Source organism: Phocoena sinus, chromosome 2 (assembly GCF_008692025.1).
Source record: "Phocoena sinus isolate mPhoSin1 chromosome 2, mPhoSin1.pri, whole genome shotgun sequence".
In the NCBI taxonomy this organism is placed as follows: Eukaryota; Metazoa; Chordata; class Mammalia; order Artiodactyla; family Phocoenidae; genus Phocoena; species Phocoena sinus.
In genome coordinates this window covers 58,327,022-58,343,455 of record NC_045764.1, presented here as the reverse complement: position 1 = coordinate 58,343,455, position 16,434 = coordinate 58,327,022, and the positions used below count along the sequence as shown (strand labels likewise).

The 16,434-nt window shown below is 52.1% G+C and overlaps 1 long non-coding RNA gene across 1 annotated transcript; it reads left to right on the top strand.

Annotated features, from left to right (window-relative positions):
• Window positions 1-2,390: 2,390 nt before the first annotated feature.
• LOC116750022 lies at window positions 2,391-16,132 on the top strand. The gene is made up of 3 exons (XR_004348771.1): window positions 2,391-2,577; window positions 8,206-8,210; window positions 16,122-16,132. It is a non-coding gene; the product is annotated as an uncharacterized LOC116750022 (long non-coding RNA).
• The last annotated feature ends 302 nt before the right edge of the window (window positions 16,133-16,434 follow it).

Here is a 16,434-nt window from a genome sequence, read left to right as displayed (position 1 = left end):
TCATTTGCCAGGTGAACCTTTCAGACAGAGGGAACAGCAAGAGCACAAATCTGGTAGCTTGAAAGGCAGGGAAACGAAGGAAAGGAAGGGAGAGGAAGGTAAGCGGAGGAGGGGATCTCTCAGGTGCGGCAGGGGAGTGGGTGGAGCTGAGAGCTGGGAGACAGACTGTGAGGGGAGCAGGGAGGTGCTGGGGGGAGGCTGCCACACCTGCCAGAGGATGCTGCAGCCTGTCCTGGGGCATTGCTACTACGTGACAGGGAAGGTGAGCAGCCCAGGTACAGAGGTTGCATGCAGATGTATAGCATGAGGTCTCCACAGTGTTAGTCTAAAATGGAAGACATTGCCAACATTAAAAATCAGAAGATTTCACACGTAAATCCAGATTTCTGGCTCCTCTTGAAAACTCAAATGATTGAGTAACTTGGGGCTGACTTCCTGTATAAGAAGCTGTTATGGGTTACATTGTGTCCCCCCAAAATCATATGTTGAAGTCCAAAATGAGGTCATTAGGGTGGACCCTGATCCGATATGACTGGTGTTCTTATAAAAGGGGAAAATGTGGACAGAGACACACATAGAGGGAAGATGATGCGAGGAGACACTGGGGGAGGATGGCCATCTACCAGCCAAGGAGAGAGGCCTGGAACAGATTCTCCCACACAGCCCTCAGAAGGAACCAGCCCTGCCAACACCTGATTCTGGACTCCTGCAGAACCGTGGACAGCAAATTCCTGTTGTTGAAGCCCGCCGGTTGTCGTACATTGTTACAGCAGCCAGAGAGTGAAGGCTAGCTGAGCCTCCCCTTGGCCCTGCCCCCATTCCCCACCCCTGCCTGGTCCCTGCAGTGGTGGAGGTGGAGACTCTGCCATTTCACCCCATGTCTCTGCCCCACTGTGATGCAGGGGCTCTGAGGACACCCCAGCATAACCTGCTTCACTGAGGAGCAGCAGAAGGGACGGAAGGACTTGGTGGGCCTGGTTGGTGGGCTAGCGGCCCATCTTGTCTGTGAGGTTTGAACTCAGGAGAGCCACAGTCAGTACTTGGAAGGAAGGGAACAGTCTCTTTAGATCATCTGAGCTTCAAGGGACTTCCTGATTGACTGGGCTCTGTGGTCAAGCGTCAGAGTCACCTGGGAGCTTTTGGGAAATGCAGAATCCCAGGTCCCAGCATAACCCGCTGAATCAGATCCTGCATTTGAACAAGATCCCCAGGTATCATATTCAAATTTGACAAGCCCTAGTTCTTAAACTTGGCTGTGCATTGGAAACTGGGAACTCCAAGTGAACACTAATGCCTGGGTACCTCCCCAAGAGATGCTGATATAATTGTTTTAGGATGTGGTTTGGACATCAGATTTTAATATTTTTATTTATTTGTTTGTTTGTTTATTGCCTGCAAGTAAAGGCATGCAAATATTACTAGTGCATATAACAGAAGTTCTGAGAACTGAGTACAAATATCGAGTTCTCACTGTTAGCTCTTTATTCACCAAACTCACCGGCATCACAAATAAACTTTTTCCATCCTCGTTATTGCCCAACACCCAGAGGATGCTCTTCCTAATACGGATGCCTTCCCTTCCCCTGTCATAGCTCTCCTGGGATTCTATTTAAGTGCTAACTTTAGTGCCCTCCTGGACATATTCTGGGGGTATTTCATCATGTGGTTGTCTAGTGCCATTTTTAAAGTACAGTAAATAAACTAGCTCAGCTAGGGTAAAAAAGATTAAGTAACAATAGAAAATTAAAAGAAAAGAAAAACATATTGATCAGAGGGCCTCTCACACGCAAAACAAATTGAAAAGGACCTGTAAATATGAGAATGATTTCTACACCTATAATGGAAGAGAAATGGGGAAAGAATCAGTTGTACCACATACAGTTTGTAAGAATTAAATGAGTATTTATTAAGTGAATGAATAAAACTTGGCTGCACATTGCAGTCACTGGGGTCTCCAAGTGACCACAAATGCCTGAGTGCCTCCCCCAGAGGCTCTGATGCAATCATTCTAGGGTGTGGCTTGACATCAGATTTTTAATAGCTTCTCAGGTTATTATAATGTACAGCCAGATGAGGGAACTGCTGGTCTATTGTAGGTATTTTAAAAAATATTTATTTTATTTATTTGGAGAAATGTCTATTTAGGTCTTTGCCCATTTTTGGATTGGGTTGTTTGTTTTTTTGTTATTGAGCTGCATGAGCTGCTTGTATATTTTGGAGATTAATCCTTTGTCAGTTGCTTCATTTGCAAATATTTTCTCCCATTCTGAGGGTTGTCTTTTGGTCTTGTTTATGGTTTCCTTTGCTGTGCAAAAGCTTTGAAGTTTCATTAGGTATTTATTTTCTTTATTTTTTTGGCTGTATCGGATCTTAGTTGTGGCACGCGGGATCTTCGTGGAGGCATTTGGGATCTTTCATTGCGGCACAGGCTCTTCGTTGTGATGCACTGGCTTCTCTCTAACTGTGGTGTGCAGATTTTCTTTCTCTAGTTGTGGCACGCGGGCTCCAGGGTGCATGGGCTCTGCAGTTTGCAGCACTCAGGCTCTGGTTGAGCCACGCGAGCTCAGTAGTTGTGGCGTGCGTGCTTAGTTTCCTGTGGCATGTGGGATCTTAGTTCCCCAACCAGGGATCGAACCCTCGTCCCCTGCATTGGATGGTGGATTCTTTACCACTGGACCACCAGGGAAGTCCCTATTGTAGGTATTTACACCAACTCCCCTTCCCATCAAAAAACTTTTATAGCAAGTAACAAAACTAGAGCTGGGAGGTCCAGCTAGAGAACCCCAAGATGACCCTGGCTGTCTGGGGAGGGGTCCCTGCAGATGGCCCCCTGACCAGTGAAAGGCCTGCTCAGGGCACCGTTTGGGTGAGTTGAGAAGGCTCTTGTCCTTGGACTGTAGCATTTAAGTCCTGGGAGGGACTTGGAAATATTGTCTAAAGCCCAAAGATGTTAAGTGATTTACCCAAGATCCCATGACTATTCTTGGTAGAGCTGGGACCTGTGGGTGGGTGTCTGAGTCCCTGTTGGAAAACTTTGTTGCTCAAAGTCAGTGGCATAGTCTCTCCCCTGGGGCCTGGAAACCGCTGTCATGTGTGCTGTCATAAAAGGGTCATGGCCTGAAGCACTGGGTCAACTCTGGGCCCCTGCTGTGAAATCCAAGATATGTCCAACTCTGATGAACTTCAGGAAAGGAAAACAGGCTGCAGCTGACTCTGAAGACCAGATGGTTCTAATGAAGGTAGAAGGGAAACCATTTCTTCTTGGAAACCATCAAGGGACCAGCAGAGGTAGTGGAGGCAGGACCCTGCTCCCAAATTTGCGGGGGGTCCCAGTCCACCGCCTGCACTGTGGACATTAGTCAATGTGATAGGCAGCTGGGGCTTTCAGGGTGCAAATATTGGACTTGAGGTTGAAATTACTTTTCATTTGCTTCCATTGATGCCCATCAATGTTTTTCACTAAGTAGCTGAGACAGTTGGGGGTAAGAGAGTATAAGGGAAAGAACATGGGCTCTGGAGTCCTGAGGACCAAGGTTTGAGACCCGTGCCTCTTTAACTAGCTGTGTGAACTTGGGCCGGTCACTCAACCTCTCTGAGGTTGGTTCGTGTCTGTGAACTGGAGGTATAATAATGCTGATGCTCGTAGACCTCCCCTGGTTCTGGGAGGATCACATGAGATAATGTATGTGAACATATACCGTTAAGGGCAATGCCTGTTAGACAGATGCCAGTGCTTTGTACACTGTTAAGGGTGATGACTATGTTAGGCAGTGCACGCATGCACATGTAATGACAAACCATCTATCTGAATCCGAATGTGTACGTATATGCACAGGTCCAAGATCCCTTATTTGAATCCCTTGGGACCAGATGGGTTTCAGATGTTGAACTATGCAGATTTTAAAAATTAATATGATTCCCCATAATCAAGCACCTTAAAATTACCACAGAGAAACATGCATAGTCACACGAAATTGGATAAAGAATAAACGACCTCATGTCAGTATGGATCTGGTTATGCCTCCTAATAAGTTAGGAAGAAGTGTTCTGTTTTCAGAATGTTTGGGGTTTCAGAATTTTGAAAAAGGGATCGCAGACCTGTGTCACAACAGCTGTGATGTGTTGTGCATAATGTCTTGTGTGCCTGGCACTGTGCCTGGTGCTTCACACACTTTTGCTCCTTAATCCTGCCCATGTCCTGTGAGGATGGAAGGTGTTGTCAGCTTCATGGGGTGAGCTGTGTGCAGGACTCCCCCATGGGCTTGGCTGTGAATGGCCGCATTGGCCAGTTGAGTCAGGGTGGAGAAGATGGCCTTGCTAGGAAGACATCCTGGCATGGGGCCCTGCCATGGTCCACTCACTCCTGTTCCTCCGTTCCCTAAAGTATACCTTTAACACTAAAGCAAGGCCCATGTCCCGTTAGCCCACTGATTCAATTGTTGCTTTTGTTCTTTCTTAAATTCGCTTGGCCTTTGCTTCAGTGGTTTAAGTTTTGGCATTTCTTTTGTTCTGTAGGTGTGTGTGTGTGTGTGTGTGTGTGTGTGTGCGTGCGTGCACACATGCACCAGCCCTCGTGTGTCTGTATCTGGGTGTGTGTTTGTGTGCACTTGGTCTCTGGGGTGGGCTGGGGCGTGTCTGCCTGCCTTGTGTCTCTCTGCTCTGTGTGTGACTTGGTGTGCCTGCCCAGGTGTGTCTATGTCTCCGTGTGCTCAGACACCTGTGTGTCTTGCGTGTCTCCGTGTTAGGGTGACAAACTGTCCCAATTTGCCTGGGGCTGAGAGGGTTTCCATGACATAGGACTTTTTTTTTTTTTTTTTTTTTTTGCAGTATGCAGGCCCTTCACTGTTGTGGCCTCTCCCGTTGCAGAGCACAGGCTCCGGATGCGCAGGCTCAGCGGCCATGGCTCACGGGCCCAGCCACTCCATGGCACGTGGGATCCTCCCGGACCGGGGTACAAACCCGTGTCCCCTGCATCGGCAGGCGGACTCTCAACCACTGCGCCACCAGGGAAGCTCGGACATAGTACTTTGAGTGGTAAAATGGGAAAGTCTTGCACAAGCTGGGATGAGTTGGACACCCTATTTCCAGTGGAGTTCTATCTGGATATTCATGATCCGTGATTGTGCTAATGTGTACGCTTCCTCTGCGAGTCTGCAAACTGTGTGTCTGCAAACAGATACATCTCTGTGTGTCCATCTCTGTGTGCTCAGTCTCTACGAGTTTGTATCTGCATGCTCTGGGGGGTTTTCTCTGTGTGGGTTGTCTCTGTATATGTCTGTGAATCTCCCTGCCTGGGAGCCTGTGTCTGAGGGGCATGTGAGGCTGGGCCCTCTCTGGGGGGCCCCGTCCAGTCATGTGTGTCCCTGCTGCGGGATTGTTGCCAAGATGTCCCCTCCTGTGGCTCAGCTGCCCTGTCTTCTCATCCCCACTTCCCAATGATGCTCTCTTTCAGTCCATCCCCTCTCCATCCTCAGGCCTGGGCCCAGCCCAGAACCATCACAACAGATGACTCACTCTCGCATTCCACTTCCCAGCACCCTCCGTCCTGCATGAGATCTTTCCTGGTATCCCTGTCTCTCCTCCATACCCCATGTCCCTACACCCTCCACTTTCCCCTAATGCCTCTTCTTGAAGTCTTACCTCAATGTCCTCCTGCTCTGTGAATACTTCCCTGTCCATACCAGGCAGAGTCAAGCATTCCTTCCTCTGCCCTCCTACAGGCAGAGGAAGGAAGCTGGGTCAGTTTCCCTCAAGTGGAGGGAGCAGAGGAGAAAGGAAGGGAACTCACCATTTATTGAGCACCTCCAGGCGCCAGGGACCAGGCTAGGCCCCTGCCACATTTTCATTTCATTCTTACAACCATCCTGTGAGGTAGCTGTCCTCATGGCTGCTTTTCATGTCAAGCAACCAAAGCTCAGAGAGGCTGAGGTACTGGCTCAAAGCCACACAGCTAGGAGGTGGTGGAGCTGGTCCCAAAGTCCAGACTCCTTCCACCAGGCCACCTTGTCGATGACATTTGTAAATGCAGGTGTACATCTGCCTGCCCCATTGGCCCGTGGGCCTTTTGTAGGCTGAGACCAAGTCCAATTTGTCTCCATGGCCCCAGCGTTCAGTGCAGGCGCGGGCACTCAGCAGGCACTTCATAAACGTTTACTGAATGAATGCCTGCTCTCGAAGATGACAACCTCAGCTTTCATTAGTCTGATTTATACAAATGCTGGGATCCTCTGGGCTGCAAGGCTCGGGAAAAGTTGGCTATAATTTATCAGGAAACACAGCAACTATCCCAGCTTCCCTTTCAGTGCAAAGAGAAGGTAAATTGATGGCTAACAGCCCTGCACCGGGAAGGGCCCCCTTCCTGGCTAACGGTGTGCGCAGCAGGTGATAGAACTGGTCCCCAGCCATCCCCCATGTGGGCCCATCCACCTGCTGCCTGGAGGTAGCCACAGGGGGGTCAGCTGCCTCTCATCGATCACCCTGCTCAGGATGCCAAATGGTGCCTTTGAAAGTCCATAAAGGGAGAGACACCCGTTCATCCCTGATCAATCACTTCTTGCCGCCCCTTGCTCGGCACGTGCGGGCACAGCACAAAGCCTGCTCGTCACGGGTGCTCAATCACCATGGCGGGATTAATGGTTTTTCAGATGAGAGCAACACCCACCTCCTTCTCCCTCATCCCCCAGCCAGGCGTCTCCAGGACAATGCTGCAGTGGCCGGAGCAGCTCCCAGCTCCCTGCGGCCCTCCTTGATTGAGATTGACGGATGTGGGGTGTGGGGGTCTATAGAGGCCCCTAGGCTCCTGCAGGAGCCTTAGTCAGCTCCTCCTGGGGGCGGGCGGGCAGGACAGCTGCCTCAGCCTTCCCAGATGTCCAGGAGAATCCATTCTCTTCTCCCCAACAGTGAGGCAGCTGGGTGAGCCCTGGGAGCCCCATCTGAGGGGCCCTGGACCTCAGGCCTCCACTGGACCGAGGGATCAGGCCTTCGAGCCTGAGAGCTGGGGCACTGTCTTGCTTCTTTCTCTTCACCCGGGTGACAAGCTCAGTGCCCCCCGTCTGCCGCCCGAGTCTGCCCCGGCCTGGGCTTTGAGTGATGAAGAGGGTTTTCCTGGCGTATGAGGGTGATTGCATTACTGCTGATAACTTGAAAATTAATCATTATAATAAGACCTGCTGGGCTGCTGAAGGAGACTGATGGCCGCCCGCATTCCGGCAGCACCGCACTTCCTGTCCTCATCCTCAGGGCTCCCCGGGGCCCTGCAGGATGCGAATATTTAATTAATGTCCCTCCCCCCGCTCACTGGAGCGTTTGTAAATATGATTCATGGCCTTATTGTTACCTCAGCTGAATCGCCCCTCCGCCTGCAGCATTTCTCGGGCAAAGCCAGGCGCCTGGCAGCTTAACTCTTCCCATGTCCCCCCGGGGCTGTCCACGCCCTGTGCCCCTGCAGGATTCAGCAGCATCTGGGGGCCCCAGGGCTGCATGCAGCCAGCCTTCCCTTCCACAAAACCCAGGGTGGAAATCAGAGGCCACGATTCACATGGCGTCTGGACCGCAGTTAGTTAATGGGTTTTTGAGGAGGGCCCCCCAGGGAGCAGAGGCCTGACTCAGGCCAGTTATTCTAGGGAGCCGGGGATGACCCCAAGGGGAGGCACGCCTCCTCCCCAGCCCCACTCAGAAGCAAACACACACAAGAAAACTGGACGACAGTTACCGGGCATCTTCCCACCAGTGTGAACGAGGCAGATGGCATTGCTTTGAGGGGAAGGCGTCAGATGCGAGAGCAGCAGACCAGGGTTCTTTTGTGGGCTCTGCCGCCATGCGCTTCCTGACTTTCGGTAGGTCATCAGGCCTCAGTCTAAACATATACATTGTGCATTCATTAATACCTATTCTATTAAACTCACCGGATAATGGGATGCTGGGGAAACCATAAAGTTCTGTGTGCATTTGAGGAATGCAACACAGTCAGGGCTGGGAGAGCTCACCTTCTCACCATACAGATAAGGAAACTGAGGCCCCGAGAGGGAAAGGGACTTGTCTAGAACACGGTCAAAGCTGGGACTAACTGTGGATCTGCTGACTCTCAGCTAGAGGGTTTTTTTGGAACAGAGTTTAGAAATGAACAATTTCATTCTTTCACCTCAGTTCCCAGATTTGCTCAGTAGTTATCACCCTAGGGGACCAAGGAAGGGCACTTCTCTTAAGACACAGTGCAGGCTGGGAAACGTCAGTGGGTTTGCCCGGGGTGGGGGTGGGGCATTGCAGCCTGGGGGTTGGTGGTCACATGGTGGGGACCAAAGGCAGCTGGCTGTCTGGGCACATCCTCAGTTTTGGGGTCTATCGTGGACTGTCTCAAGCTGCCCTTGCACCTCCCTTAGAACCCAGACAGAGCTGACCTTGTGGGGTATCCATCCAACACATGGGAACATGCCCTGGGGACACTGCTGTGGACGGGCCTTTCCTGTCCTCACACCTCCCTGTGTGACCTCAGCCGCTGCCCCTGCCAGGCCTTGTCCCCGTTCTCTAGGAGCAGTCTCCAGCATCTCCCAGTCTTCAAGTCAGTCTTCACTCAGCAGCTCACAGATTTGACTGTGGCCTCCCCTGCCTGAAACCCTTCTGCAGTAGTCCCCAGCTTCCAAATCGAGTCCTCGGCCTGGCCTCAATGGCCTTTGTGATCTGGGTCCCTCCATCCCACTTTGCCTCATTTCCCCCGTGGCCTCCCCCTTTTCACTTCTTTTGCTTTGCACTGCTCTCCCTTCTATCTGCCTGGCAAGACTCCCTTCTCACAATTCAAAACACAGCTCACATCTCCCCAACTCTGGAAGCTTCCCAGACCCTTGCCTCTGGAACCGGCAGCCCCCATCATACCACTCTCAGAGCGTTGTCCTATATATTTATACACCTGTCTTCTCCCCCAGTCTGAGAGCAGCTCCGGTCCAGTGCCCAGCCCAGGGCACGGTACAGGGTGGACTTTGGTGATGCCCAATGAGTAGATAACATGGTGTTTGAATGAGAGGATTTTTCTAGCTTGGTTCTCAGCTGACTCCACAAGTATACACGTCATGCACATATAGCAGCTGTTCGGGGTGTGGGGGGGCGGTGCTGCATACTTCCCTCCCTTCCCAGGCCTTTGTCTGCCCTGCTCCTCAGGGCCAGGAGCCAAGAGGCCCTGGAGAAGGGATTGGATAGGACAGGAGGAGAAGAGAGAGGGGGAGGCTGGAGCCCCATGCGTCCGGGGCCCAGTTCCAATCAATGCCACTTCTTGGGCATCCGGTGGGAGGCCCGGAGAGCTGAAGAGCTTATCAGGCTCCTAATCTATGTCCCTCCCCTGGGAGGTGGGGCAGGTGGTAGTGGTGGTCAGGGGCTTTTGTCTGAGGCTTTTGATCAGTCTCTGTGTCCTACTTTCCCCATGGTAGAGAGAAGCAAAAATATTGATACGATCCCAGGAAGCAGGGCAGCACCTGGCTTTACGAGGTGAGTGAGACCCTTGGGATGGAGCTCCTGCCTCCACCCAAACTGGAGGCTCTTCTGGGCCCAGGTGACCTGGTACCTAGGCTGGGGAGGTCTTTACCTGCCTCCTGCCCTTCCCCCTCCTTGAAATGCTGCCATTGTTGATTCTGCTTTTGCCTTGTTCCTGACAGAGCTCAGATGCCTCTGTTCCTATTTGGCATGGATGCCTCAGAGAGGGGGAGAGTGGATCTTACAAGAGGTGGGGGCTCCCTGCCACAGGCATTTTGGGGGGCACAGATGAAGGATAGCAGTGATTGGGCTACTGGTCTTCAGAGAGGCCAGGGCCAGCACTCATTAGAGCCATCCGCCCAGCCCATGAAGGGAGTATCAGACTCACTAACTCATTAACAATGGCCCATACATCTTCTTTCTCTGCCCTGACACATCCATTGCCCCTGACAGCTGACACGACTGCCCTGGAGGCATCACCCTCTGTGTGGGGATGGGGGACTGGGTTGTTGAGTGGGAGAATAAAAAGTCTGCTTGGGAAGTTTATTGTTTCAACCACTTCAAAACCATAGAATGCTGTGGGGTCAGCGGGAAGCCTGTGGGTGGACTTGTGCGGCAGACTCGGGTTTGATGTAGGCTGTATCCCTCTCTTGCCATGGGGCTTGGGGCAAGTCACTTCCCCTCTCAAGGAACCTCAGCATCCTCCTCTATACAATTTGGTGACCAACCCGTCCCTCGATGGGTTGTTTGTAAAGTTAGGTAAGACAATGGATGGGAACACGGGCACCGCCCACTTTTTAGACACCTGGATTGTTAACGTGAAAATGACAACACCGCCCTGCTGTTCACATGCCCTGTGATGCCCTGTTCACATGTGAACCTGCCCTGACAGGTTCACGTCCTGGGAAGCAAGTCCTTGTGCATAACTTATGAAGAGCCTTTGGAAACCACGTCTAGGCATTGCCAACTTTTTGGAGGGTAACAGATGAGACTGATGGGCTGTTTCATGTTGCCCAGTTGTATTGTGGCTCAGTCACTGGGATGGGATTCTGCTGGCCCTTGTGTAGATGTGGCTTTGGTTTGTCGAGCTGTTTCCTGAGTTTACTTGCCCTGGACCTCTTCACCCCAACCCACAGCAGCCCTTAGCACTGCTCACCAGAGACCCTCCAATGGGCAAGTCCACTCCCAGGTATTAAGTGGCGTGGGCACAGAGGGGCTTCCCAGCTCCATGTCTGGAGCCTCACAGATCCCCAGGCTGGACTAGGCCTCAGGCACCTAAGGTAGATCCTCCCCATTACATGTGCATTTTGCCTGCATCTAGGGGTGTCCCCGCAAGGCAGCCCAAGCCACTAAGGGTCAATGGCACAGCCTTTGAGATGGCCCTGCTCATCCACCTTTCCCTGTTCAGCTGGCTCTGCCTTTGGTGGCCTTGGGCCTCAGCCCATGGCAGCAATGCAGAAATTTCAGCCAGAGGCTGTGACCGGACCATGCCATCTCCTCCCCAAGATTTCTGTCCCCAGCACCTGCAACATCTTCTGATGGCATGCATTTGAGTTTCTTCCTCACCCTGGTCTTCCTTTCGGGGATATGTTTTACTTTGTCAACGTCCTTTTTTAAAAAGATATGTGCACATATTTTAAAAATTAAAATATTTTATAGAAAAATTAGAAAATGGAGAAAAGAAAAAAATAACCTGCTGTTTGCATTTTTGTATTTCCTTCCAGTTTCCCCCTCACATCTGTTACGGTGTGATCACATAGTACATACAATTATGAACCATATTTGTTTTCTTACTTGTATAGCATAAACAGTTTCCATGTTGCAGTATGGTGTTCGCTTTTTTTTAAATTTTCAAAAATAATACAATGGGATGACTCAATATTATAAAGCTTTCTAACCCAAGATATTCTATAAATTCAAGTCTAAACAAGATACTAATAGGATTTTTTATATTTGGCAGGCTGGCTCTAAAATTTCTGTGAAAGAATAAATATATGAGGATCACCAAAATAGCTTTGAAAAGGAAGAGCAAAGGAGGAGGAACTTATCTCAACCAGACATAAAATATTATCTTAAAGCTTTAGTATTTTAAAACCCTAGGAATTGGCATGGGAGTAAACAAACAGATCAGTAGAACAGAATTGATAATCCAGAAAAGTATCATCCATGCATATGTAGAAAAGCAGTAGATTAAAAGGTGGCACTTCAAACATAATGCACTTATACAATATTCAAACGTTCCAGAATTAAATACCTGTCTCCTCCTCCCTTTTCCTCCCAGCTTCAGAATCTCCAGTGTGGATAATTCCATCATATGGACTTACATTAATTTACTTAACAAATAAATCCCCTTCTATTGGACAATTAGGACTTGCCCATTTTTTAACACCATGAGGAGCACTGCAATGAACATCTGTGTCCCTGAAGGGTTTTTTCCCTTCTGTTTTCGGATTATTTCCTTAAGAAACTGTTCCAGGAGTGGGATTGCTGAGGCAGAGGTAGGACCATGCGAAGGCTCTTGGCAAGTATCCCTGAAATGCTTTCCCGAAGGCTTGGGCCTTTTGTTGCTTCATTCCTTCCTCATTCATTGAGCTCTTATGCTGATTTTGGGAACTGGGAACCCAGGCCAGGCACAGAACATATACAATTCAGCTGAAGGAGAGGCATGGAAACGATCTTCAAAACCAGTCAGTATGTCAGCGCTTGGAGCAGTGCACTGTGAAACTAGAGGAAGGTTCTTCAGGGCCAGTGGCATTGAGGCTGGATGCCTTCCTGAGATGGGCACAGGAGGTGGGCAGAGATAGATCACAGAGGGCCTTCGGTGCCAGGCCAAGGAGTTAAGACTGTGCCCTGGGTCCATGGGGAGCCATGGGAGATGGATAAGTTGGAGCATGCTGACGGAGGCAGCCTAGAAGCAGCTCCCCCGGCTTCAGGTCCTCCATTCCCATCTCTGCTGGTCTGCTGGCCCTGCCTAAACCTCTGAAACAAGACAGCCTCCTACATCCAGAGGCCAGCCCAGCCTCAGGCTCAACCCCTAAAAGCCCCAAAATGCACAAAAGCTCCATTCTGCCCTCTGTTGCCCTTGGGGACATGAACTTGTCTCAGGGTCATCAAGGGTGTGTTGAGCTGGATCAGTGCCGAATGGGGTGGGGGTATCTACGGAAGTTCATCACAGTGGTTCTTGTCTTGGTCCTGCTGCTGATTCCTGAAGTGACCCTGGGCAAGTCCCTGGCTTTCTCAGGCCTCAGTTCCCCCACCATAGCGTGGGGAGTTCGAATCAACTGGTCTGAGAACTTTGTCAGCCTGGACTTAAATGATGCAAATGGAACCCCAGCTCCATCAGATCGAGCATCAGCTGTAATGGAGGAAGCACTGACATAGGTCAAGCAGAAACCCCACCTGACTCGGATGGCTTTTCTGGGGCCCCTCTTCACTATTGCCTCCTTCCAGCTGTCTCTGTTCAAGCCTGATCGATCTGGTTCTGTCCGCGGAGGTGAGCACAGGCCACTTTCCCCTTAGTACCCAGCCCAAGGTCTGTCCCAGGTCCCCGACGTCCCCCAGGCAGCAGACGCTTAGCGACAGGCCTCATTCATCTTCCCCACCACATCCAGAGACAAAGGGCCGAATGTGTGTGCAGATGGGCCTGCCCTCCATCATCCCTCACAACCAACTGCCGATAATGGGCCTCCAACGAGGCCCCTGTGGCCACCAGCTGACCAAAGTGTGGCTGGGCAATGATGCATGCAAATCCAGGGACTGGATGACAAAGCCAGCCTGTCGGGGGAGGGAATGGAGCGGGGAGGAGTGATCGTGGCCCCATGGTAAATCCCATAGCTCATTCTGACACGGATACGTTATGCCTCTCAAAGACCACTTGCTCCAGGACAGTGAGCTGCCAGATTAATCGACAAGGGGTCTGCGGAGGCAGCCACTACAGAGCAGGAACCCCATCCCCAAAGGCCTGGCGCACAAGGAGCCATCACTTTCTGTGAGGACAGAATTATCCCCTGCCAGTCCAGAGCTCAGTACCCTTCTGGGCTGACTCAAACCTTGGCCACTGCAGAGGGCCCATGTTTGTGTGACTAAGAAAACTGGATCTCAGGGAGAGCTGTGATGTGCTCCAAGCACACAGCAGGTTGGTGGCGGAGCTGAGGTCAGAACCCAGATCTCCTGACCACCCTCCCAAACCCTTCCCCTCACTCCTTGGACAAGTCCCAGAGGAGGCTGTGTAGGGTTCTGGGGCACAGTTGGTCTTCCTCATCCTCTGAAGGGCAAGGCCAGCATCACCCTCCCACAGAGCCAGCAAAGGACCTGGACCTTCCCTAAAGCCCAGGGTCTGGCCTCCCTCCTTGGTGAAGCCCCCGAAGGCCAGGTCCTTCTTAAAAGCAGATACAGAGCAGATGGGGAGGATGGGAGACGAGATGGGGGGAGTGCCAGCAACCTTGAAGTCATAGCTGGCCCCTCACTGAAAGCCAAAGGACCTGCCCTAGAGGGACAGAGGTCTGCAAACGGGGTAGTCATCAGGGGCTCAGCTCTCATCCCGCTCGTCTCAGCCAGCCCTGCCCTCTCTTTAGACCTCAGTTTGCCTTTCAGCAAAATGAAAGATTATAACAAAAACTAATGACTCAACCACTAATAGCTCCTACGTATGGAGCACTTTCTGGGAATCAAGCACTGTGCTAAGTGTGGCACGGTTATCTCATTAACTGAATCTTCGTAACAACGCCAAGAAGTTCTCATCTCTTTTACAGATGAGAAAACTGAGACATAAATAGCTGAAGGCACTTCTCCCAGTAGTGGCCAAGCCCAGGTTAGAACCCAGCCTGACACCAAAGTGCGTGTCATGACATCGGGCTGCCTGGGGACACTCTTCTGGCTTAGGGACAGAGAGGGGCCAGGAAACAGGGAGGGATGGATTTCTAGAGGCCCAGCTCCAGCCAGCAGGGCAGGCCAGCGTGGGTTCCAGAGTGGGGAGGCCCTGGGCCCCGGAGAGAGGCACAGAGCGGAGGGGAACAGTGTGGCTTCACCGTTCTGAGCTGCCCGGCCCACCTCCCAGCAGGACTTGCTGAAACCCCTCCGTTCCCCTGCTGAACCTCTGCCTCCAGCCCCCTTTTCCACCGCAGGGATCCCTTACCCATCCCCCTCCACAGGGTTCGCCACACCCTGGTAGTCTCAGCCTGGTGGTCACGGAGACTTCAACAGCCCCAGGCCTGAGCCCTGCTCCCCACTCTACCTTTCTGGTTCCCTGTCCTGAGGCTAGGTCATGGAGCGAGGTCACCTCGTGGGGCAGAGCTCCCCCAGCACCCAGAAACCCCACTGGTCCATCACCTGAGCACATCTAATCCTCTTACTGCCCTCCCTTCACCTTCCCCTCAGAGTGGCTTTGTTTCTCTTCACCCCTTGGCCTGCAGGAAAAGACACAAGAAGAGCCCCTGCAGGGGCCTCAGAGAAGGATTCCAGCATGGGCCGGGCAGGGCATTGAGTGGCCCTCTGGATTTGGAGACTGGGACAGGAGGAGCCAGTGAGCGAAGACAGAGGGGTCTGATTGTAAGGGGAGCCAGCACTGAGGCCAGAGGGGTAGGCCACGGCCCAGACTGAGGTCCCCAAACGCAGTGGGTGGGGTCTTTGCCTGGACCTTGCAGGTCTGCACAGCAAAAGGCCCCAAGATCTGGGTGCCGACTTGGCTGGGGTGCCCGGGGAGATCCTGGTGTGGATTTGATGATCTACGGAGGATGGAGGAGTGCCAGGCTTAGAGCCTGTCCTGGTTCTAACGTTCTTTCAGCCTTCTGCGGTGCTGCTGTCAGCAGCTCAGAAACGGGAGCAATTCCAGAGTGACTGGGCAGGAGGGGGCAGTACATACAGAACAGGGAGAGCCTGGAGGCTACGCTGTGATCCTGGGGTCTGCTCTGCCAGCCCTGCATCTGGCAGTTCGCTACTACAGCTTATACATCCCCTGGAACAGGAGGCTCACCCCTCCTAGGCAGTACCTGTCCTGCGGAATCGTTGTGCTTGTGACAAAGAGCCTTATGGCTGTGGGTCCAGACATGTCTTCGGGGCCCCACCTCGAGGTCAGAGCCCGCATTCACTTCTCTGACCAGCACTGCCCTGCAGAAGTCTGCGGAGAAGGCTCGGGCACCCACCCCTGCCACCCCCATCCCGGCTCTCCGCAGGTCAAAGATGCTATTATCTTTGAGCTATTCCAGGGAGTACAGCCTCCTCACTCCACCTGAACACTGCCTCTCCCCTGGAAACCTCAGCTGGGCAGGACCTGTGCTCTCGTGACTGAGGGCTCACAGCTGATATCTACTGGCTGGGGGCCTCGTTTACCTGAGCCCCTTCCCCAGCCTTGGTCTCCCTGATTCTGGAATTGAGGTCCATGGAGGACCTGGGTCAATTCCTCTCCATCTAGGCCTTTGTGCAGAGAAGAACTCAGCTCTGCAGGCACAGGACACCCCCAGGAGCAACTACCCACACCCCCGCGCCAGTGTGATGGGTTTTGGTCGACACCCCCACCTACCAGCACAGGCTTCTCACTTATCTCCCCCAGCTACAGACCTTCTTCTAACACCCCCTCCCTGGGGCCGAGCAAGGCTCCTCAGAGCTTCCCCCATTCCACAGGTCTTCTTCTTCTTTTCAAAAAAATATTTATTTTGTTGTGTCAGGTCTTAGTTGCGGCTTGCCGGCTCCTTAGTTGCAGCACGTGGGCTCCTTAGTGGCGGCATGTATGTAGGATCTAGTTCCCTGACCAGGGATCAAACCTGGGCCCCTGCATTGGGAGTGCAGAGCCTTATCCATTGCGCCACCAGGGAAGTCCCTCCACAGGCCTTCTTACCCCTCCAGAAAGCATCTCTAAATGCAGGGGAGTGAGAACTTCACACAGGAGTTACTCCACTTTATCAAAACAGTAGATTATTCTCAGCTATGGGCCTTTGGAAACCCAGCCTGGATTCCCCCCAGAGCAGAGCCTGAGGCAGA